General features: G+C 37.3%; 1 long non-coding RNA gene across 2 annotated transcripts; it reads right to left on the bottom strand.

Annotated features, from left to right (window-relative positions):
- Positions 1-603: 603 nt before the first annotated feature.
- Positions 604-1,686, bottom strand: LOC124880020. 2 transcript variants are annotated; one of them, XR_007041214.1, is made up of 4 exons: positions 1,631-1,686; positions 1,478-1,553; positions 835-1,044; positions 604-730 (listed from the first exon to the last, which is right to left on the bottom strand). It is a non-coding gene; the product is annotated as an uncharacterized LOC124880020 (long non-coding RNA). The 2 variants fall into 2 exon arrangements; XR_007041213.1 differs by lacking the exon at positions 1,631-1,686 and having other exon boundaries at positions 1,478-1,615.
- Between the last annotated feature and the right edge of the window lie 4,617 nt (positions 1,687-6,303).

Below are 6,303 nucleotides of genomic sequence, written 5' to 3'. Positions count from 1 at the left end.
GCACCATCAGCATGAATATGAATGAAAAAGCCTCCCCACCTAATTACACACACCACTCTGATTTTAACAGTCTACGATCTAATGCAAATAAGAAGTGAATCAGTCTACATTTCTAGATTAGTGTGTAGTTGTGAAATATAAATATATATATTTACAAATAATCTGGATTTTCTTTAAAAGCTGTAAATCATGCTGTTTTGTTTTCATTGGTTGGTTTCAGTTTTTTGCTGTCAGTCCTATTTTTTCTTTCATTAACATAAAACTATTTAAAGCAGAAAAATGCATTCTATGAACCTCTTGTAAATTTTGATAACTGTGCATAAATTATGTAAAAAACTTAATGTGAATCTGTTTTGTTCATTAATAAAAAATGTTTTTTTACACACATGCACTTACTTCATAATGTATTTAGCTTTATGTCAGGGTAAAGGCAGATTATCTTCTAACAGTAATAATGACCATGCAGAACTGCCAAAAATAAACATAGTGATAAAGCCATTTGCTCTACACTGAAAAACTGTAGTATATTATACACAAAGTCTAGAAATCATCACATTTCGACTCACTAACAGCCCACATCAAAGGCAGCAATAAGAGACAACGTGAGGTTAAAGATGTTCTTTATTTTACGTCAAAAAATGTGCAGGCATCACTTGGTGGTGGTGTACTTCTTAAGTACTGAACTTTTGAAGACATTTTGTCCCACATATCTTAAAAGTCTTCATAGCATCTATTATAAAAAAAACAAAAACAAAAACACACACACAACATAGTATCATTAGGTTGTTACTTCATGTGATGGAGGAAATTACAGGAGGAATCTGGGAAACTAACTCTGTATCCAGGGCGCAGAAGTGGCTCTGCAGCACCCTGGAGTACTGGGTTCCGAATAAAAGCCTCTCAGCTGTCCTCATTTCCCATTGCCCCAGTAACCTGCACAACAATCTTTAAATGTGCTTCCACAACTTAAGCAGGTTGATATGAGGTACGGCTTCCGGTACTCAGCCTGAAATTCTTTAGATAATTTCTTCCCGTCAACGACACCTTCAATTGTAAAAAGACATTATTAAAATCACCAAACACAACATTTTACAAAGTAGCTCTTGCATAAGGACAAGGCATTTCCCTTTCCCAATGTATTCAACATGCAGTGCAAAAACAGTTTAACCTTTTAAGGTGCAGCTAAGGCCAATGACTCATTTATTGTTTTATTACGTCTAAAAACCTCTGAAGTTATTAAAATAAAAATCAGTTCAAATTAAAATCAAAATCAACACTACACACATCTCCAAAATATATGTCTAATATATTTACAAAACTATGTTTAGTTAATACAAGAAATATATATATATTCAGTATTAATCCATCCGCAAAACGCAACATATCAGCAACAAATTCGTGTAGCTAAGCTACGTTATGCTACAAAACGTTCTACACATAGGTGTATTTTTGCTATGGTGACATGCTAGTAATATACCTCAACACTGTCGGGGGAGGACTGTGGGTCGGACCAAAGTGCAGACAAGAGCTCGGTAGCCGCATCTTAGTACTTCCTTGTTTATTCAAAAAAATATCCAAAACGTAACAAAAACACTGCAGGGATGAATCATAAGTACAGTCCAAAACTTACATGAACTCTGCAGGTCACTTAAGGCAAAAATGTAGCAAAAATGTAGCATAGTCTCCAAACGAAGCATAGACAAAGCATAGACATGGTAGGGAACGGGGTAGTAACAGAACGAACCAGCCAGGAACTAAGCAAACAGAACTACTAATATACACAGAGCACAAAGAGGGGAACAAAAGGCAGGTAATCAAAGAAACAGGGAACAGGTGTGACATGGACGCAGGGAGACAGAGGGAGCAGGTGAACTGAATAAGACTAAGACATGAGGAAAGGGACTGATTAACAAAACAGTGAAACAGACCTAAACGAAAACTACAGACCAAGATAAAACAGAATCAAGAATAAACACGAACTAAAGGAAACTGAGAACTGGAGGTAGCACAACAACCTAAGATCTAAGGACTAGCAAAAGAAACCATAGAGTCCAAAAATGTCACTCCATGACAAACACAATACATTAAGACGTTTATGGTCCATGTCTCTCCAATGTGTTAATTTTTTAAGTATAAATAACTTTGAAACTAGCATAACTAGTCTTTTTACTTCCATTTTTTTCACTCTTCGACCTCACTGCTTCAGTCTCGCTACGATCACGTTTGAACTTACATTTTAAACTTGTACTTTTGACCTGTACTTTTTTTTACCTACAAATTTGTACATGTAGGCTTCATAATACAAACTGACAACATTAAAAATATAATTTCGAAAATTAACTTAATGACTGATAATTGCGTTACCTTCTTTCTGCGCTTCTCCATACAACTTCATACAGGTTATCTCTGGTTAGCTCTGTATATATACCTCTGTGAAAAACAGAGGACATAAAGCCAACCAATCACTGTTCGTGATCACGGAACGCCTACAGGTTGAGAAACCCCCACATAAGTGCGTAAATAAAAATTGACACAACAATGCATAATATATATATATATATATATATATATATATACATATATGTTTTCAAAAATCATGTTTGTGTGTGTGTGTGTGTGTGTGTGTGTGTAGCGAAACCCTGAGATTTTATTGACTGCAGCTTCTCTCTGCCAGGCATTCTGATTATACAAGCAGACAGGTTTAAAGAAAAGTGGCAAACGCAAAGGTGATGGATTAGCAGTGATTGTCAACAACAGACAGTGTATAATCCGGGATATGTTACTGTAAAGTGTCATTTCTGCAGCCTGAATATTACACTTTCAGAACTAAGTATTCGTCCATATTAGAGTTAACCAGAGTAAACCAGTGTTTTCTTAGCAAAAGCATACATTCAGCCATCGGCTGTTGCTGACAACATGCCATCAGTTTAGTTGTTGCTAAACTATAGACATAACCACCCGATGCATATGTGGCAATAGCTGGTTGATTTTAATCAGGCCTCACTATTAGCTATGCTTCCAAAGTTTTAACAGTTTGTCAGCTGCTTTACCAGATAAAAAAAACTTGCTTGGTGTATAAAATTTTAATAAAAAGAACTTTGGGAAGGTGGCCACAGGAAGCTGAAAAGCTCTCTAGGGTTGTTTTGCTATTCAATGGTAAATTATATGGGTGGAAACTGTCAGGGTTTGTGGTTGGTGGGGACCAGGATGCAGACAGATGCTTGGAAGCCAGAAAGTTAAGAAATCTTCTTCTTTAATAAAAAATAAATGACTTACACAAGGACACGGAGCAGGAGAAACAGGAAGATAACAGGAGGAACCAACGGCGAACAAGGAGAACCGATAAGTTAATAAGGAGAAACTAGACTGGTGACAATACTAAGGGTGACAATACTCTGCAATACTAAGGGAAACTATATACAAGGAACAAATACAAAGCTAACCGGGAGGAGCAGGGACACAAGTACCTAAGTAAGATAATAAAATAATAAACCTTAACAACAACATATAGTAAACAACAAAATAACTCTAAGGACGTGGAAACTCCTAACCATAAAATTAAATAAACACAAACACTACTAGATCGAGTGCAACTAATAACGACTAATACAACTAATAACTAATAACAGAAATAAAATGTGTGGAACAAGACAAAAGAGAACTAAACTAAAATAACAAACCTGGGGGAAAACAACAAATAAAAACTAATAAGACTGAAATGCAGATGAATCATCAAAACTAAGAAGCACACGGCAGGAATAAATAAACCTAAATAAACCATAAAGAACCAAAAACACCTAACAGCAAGAGTAAACAAAAACAAAAACCAAAATAGCAGAACCTGATAGAAACTTACAATTAGAAGATATTTCACAATAGTATGTCCTGTTACATCTGTGCACATCTGTTGTTAACAAACACTGCTAATTCACCTTATTTGCTTTTGCCGCTCTGCTCCTCTATAAATCTCTCTCTGCTTGTATAGTCAGGAAGTCTGCAAGATAGACGGAAGCAAGGATATAATCTTGAAGCCATGTATCAGTGAAACACATAAAACGGCTTTCTCAATACTCTGGCTAGGCCATTGTCGGTGCTTATAGCTTCCCCATTTTATGTTCAAGATATCTAACATTCCTGATTATGACTGATTGAAAAGGTGGTTTGAACATCCTGCCAATTAGCTGCCCTCTCTAGTAAACAAACTGCCTCATTATGATGGTTTATGCATCATAACAAGTGGCCAAAAAAACAGGGCAACACAAAACATCCTTTAGCCTCGACAAAATCCAGTGCCAGAGTGAAAAAAACTTTAAAAGAATATTTCCAACCACAAAATGATTGAGAAAAACTTCAAAAGATTAAATTCCTTGTAAAGTTACAGCGCTGCTGCAAAAATCTAGATTCTGTGTTGCTATTGTTGAAGATATTACAGGATTTTTGGTATAATTGCAGCCTTATGGGTTTTCTTAAAACCACATGAGAGCCACAGGCTTATCACCAGCTCTGATACAGTAAAACCATGCAAAAGGAGCCCTGAGCAAGTATTGAGTTCATACACTGTACACTGACATACTGTCTAGTAGTATTTCTACATTATCTTTTTTTATTGGTCTAATGTATTCCAATTTTGTGAGAAACGGTTTTTTGTCTTTTTATTAGCTTAAATGAACAGAACTAAATGGTTGGACCTATGAGTGCAATGAATTTACATAGTATATCAGTTTAAAGTTTTGAATTAAATTACTGAAATAAATACATTTTTGATGAAACTGTAATTTACTGAGATGGACCCAGATAGTTGATCAGATTTACAGCAAGTCAATGTCCTAGTGGCTTCTGCAATATAATTATTGACGTATAAGGACCAGAGACACTGGAATAAAGAACTATATCAAGCTAACTACTGTATATGATTTCTGAAGAAACTGAAACACACATCTCTCCCTGTAAGCATCCTCACAGCATTTTACCAAAGCTGTGGCTGAGAGTGTATTTACATACTGCATCTCAGTGGAATGCTCACACTGCAGAAGAGAGTCCTGGAGAGGATAGTGAGGGGAACTGAACAGGTCATTAGAGGTTCCATACTCTCCGTCCTGGATCTGTTTCAGAGCTGCTGCAGGAACAGAGATCTGAACTTAATCAAGGACTCTTTACACCCTGCATGAACTCTATGAACTGCTGCTATCAGAAAGAATGTACTGCAGAACCACCAGAAAGCTGCAAAGCTTTGTGACTCAAGCTGTTAAATTGGTGAACTGTTGAGTGACGGTTTTGGAGAAAGCAAAGTGGTGGATCCCAGCCCAAGGGTCACCGCACACCCGTCCGTGTTTTTAACATGTCTTGTTTCTAAATAATAATAATAATAAGAAAACACTGCCTTTGAATGAACATGGCAGTGTAGTAAGCCAGTGGCTTAATATCATTTTGGGCTGTGTGGGTCCTGTAGATAGTTCCCCCACCTCCTTGCACCTTGCATCAGTCATACCAGCATCCACGAGTCCCCGCCCATGCCGCATTTTCAAATTAGAGTTCCACTCTACTTTATGATCATGTCCCACCATCAGATATCCTCTGCATTCAATATTTTCCTGAACAACATTTTCAGCCTTTTTTGGGTTTGTGAAGCTCAATCTCTTCCCCATGTAAACCATAGTACAGCTGGGCGTGCCAGTGTGTGTTTCACCTGACATTCCCATAGAGTGTTCACCAACCGTAAAACGGCCCTTGATTATTTCTTCATAAATTGAAAGGGTGCAGTTTTCTAACCATATTCCTATCTCTTTCTTTGCAGCCAACAACACTTTCTGCTGAGCAGTGTATAGTACAAATTTCACCAGTAACATCCATGGAGGCTGATTGTCGCCTGGCCGTGGTCCTCTGGTTTTATGGCTCCTCTCTATCTAATACATGTCCCCCTGTACCCCCAATCCATCTCTCAATATGTTCTTTTATGTAATCATTCATGGTGCTCCCTGCTTCTTTTCCTACGTTTAGTCCAAGCAGCCTGATGTTATTGCGTCTTTCTTGGTTTTCATAATCAATATGCCTCCACAGTTGTTCCACTTTCTCTTGTTGCTATCTTCAACCCTAGCAATACGACTCTCTGCTTTTTCAATCTGGGTTTGCAAAGCACTCACTACATCCTTCAGCTCCGTGGTATCCGATTTTATTACTTTATTTACAGCACTCGCCACTTTATTTAAGGTCGTGTTCAGGAGCATCTTAAATTGTGACCACTTTCAAAGTCCTCCCCACATGACTCCTTGACTTAGTTGGTTTTTGAGTTGGTTTTTAAGTATC

This window comes from Girardinichthys multiradiatus, chromosome 14 (assembly GCF_021462225.1).
Source record: "Girardinichthys multiradiatus isolate DD_20200921_A chromosome 14, DD_fGirMul_XY1, whole genome shotgun sequence".
NCBI lineage: Eukaryota > Metazoa > Chordata > Actinopteri > Cyprinodontiformes > Goodeidae > Girardinichthys > Girardinichthys multiradiatus.
This window is presented reverse-complemented; position numbering and strand designations above follow the sequence as displayed.